Genomic DNA, 2,115 nt, shown 5'->3' with positions numbered 1-2,115 from the left:
CAAAGCGGTAGTAATTGATTTACACAGCCTGTATTTCAGCCGTAGCTATAGAAGTATGAACACAAGTTAGAATTTCAAAGCGATAGTAATTGATTAACACAGCCTGTCGTAGTTCTTTAACACAGTCTGGATCTCAGCCGTAGCTATAGAATTGTAAACACAAGTTAGAATTTTCAAAGCGGTAGTAATTGATTACCACAGCCTGTATTTCAGCCGTAGCTATAGAATTGTAAACACAAGTTAGAATTACAAAGCGATAGTAATTGATTAACACAGCCTGTATTTCAGCCGTATCTATAGAATTGTAAACACAAGTTAGAATTTTCAAAGCGATCGTAGTTGTTTAACACAGTCTGGATCTCAGTCGTAGCTATAGAATTGTAAACACAAGTTAGAATTTCAAAGCGGTAGTAATTGATTAACACAGCCTGTATTTCAGCCATAGCTATAGAAGTATAAACACAAGTTAGAATTTGAAAGCGATAGTAATTGATTAACACAGCCTGTCGTAGTTCTTTAACACAGTCTGGATCTCAGCCGTAGCTATAGAATTGTAAACACAAGTTAGAATTTTCAAAGCGGTAGTAATTGATTACCACAGCCTGTATTTCAGCCGTAGCTATAGAATTGTAAACACAAGTTAGAATTTCAAAGCGATAGTAATTGATTAACATAGTCTGGATCTCAGCCGTAGCTATAGAAGTATAAACACAAGTTAGAATTTAAAAGCGATAGTAATTGATTAACACAGCCTGTATTTCAGCCGTAGCTATAGAATTGTAAACATAAGTTAGAATTTCAAAGCGATAGTAATTGATTAACACAGCTTGTATTTCAGCCGTAGCTATAGAATTGTAAACACAAGTTAGAATTTCAAAGCGATAGTAATTGATTAACATAGTCTGGATCTCAGCCGTAGCTATAGAAGTATAAACACAAGTTAGAATTTAAAAGCGATAGTAATTGATTAACACAGCCTGTATTTCAGCCGTAGCTATAGAATTGTAAACATAAGTTAGAATTTCAAAGCGATAGTAATTGATTAACACAGCCTGTATTTCAGCCGTAGCTATAGAATTGTAAACACAAGTTAGAATTTTCAAAGCGATAGTAATTGATTAACGCAGCCTGGAGTTCAGCCGTAGCTATAGAATTGTAAACACCAGTTAGAATTTCAAAGCGATAGTAATTGATTAACACAGCCTAGATTTCAGCCGTAGCTATAGAAGTATAAACAAAAGTCAGAATTTCAAAGCGATAGTAATTGATTAACACAGCCTGTATTTCAGCCGTAGCTATAGAAGTATAAACACAAGTTAGAATTTCACAGCGATCGTAGTTGTTTAACACAGTCTGGATCTCAGCCGTAGCTATAGAATTGTAAACACAAGTTAGAATTTCAAAGCGATAGTAATTGATTAACACAGCATGTATTTCAGCCGCAGCTATAGAATTGTAAACACAAGTCAGATTTTCAAAGCGATAGTAATTGATTAACACAGCCTGTATTTCAGCCGTAGCTATAGAAGTATAAACACAAGTTAGAATTTCACAGCGATAGTAATTGATTAACACAGCCTGTATTTCAGCCGTAGCTATAGAATTGTAAACACAAGTTAGAATTTCAACAAAGTGATAGTAATTGCTTAACACTGCCTGTATTTCAGCCGTAGCTATAGAATTGTAAACACAAGTTAGAATTTTCAAAGCGATAGTAACTGATTAACGCAGCCTGGAGTTCAGCCGTAGCTATAGAAGTATAAACACAAGTTAGAATTTCAAAGCGATAGTAATTGATTAACACAGCCTGGATTTCAGCCGTAGCTATAGAAGTATAAACACAAGTTAGAATTTCAAAGCGATAGTAATTGATTAAAACAGCCTGTATTTCAGCCGTAGCTATAGAATTGTAAACACAAGTTAGAATTTTCAAAGCGATCGTAGTTGTTTAACACAGTCTGGATCTCAGCCGTAGCTATAGAATTGTAAACACCAGTTAGAATTTCAAAGCGATAGTAATTGATTAACACAGCCTGGATTTCAGCCGTAGCTCTAGAAGTATAAACACAAGTTAGAATTTCAAAGCGATAGTAATTGATTAACACAGCCTGTATT

The sequence above is a fragment of the Teleopsis dalmanni genome, chromosome 1, assembly GCF_002237135.1.
Source record: "Teleopsis dalmanni isolate 2A chromosome 1, ASM223713v2, whole genome shotgun sequence".
Classification (NCBI taxonomy): Eukaryota; Metazoa; Arthropoda; class Insecta; order Diptera; family Diopsidae; genus Teleopsis; species Teleopsis dalmanni.
This window is presented reverse-complemented; position numbering follows the sequence as displayed.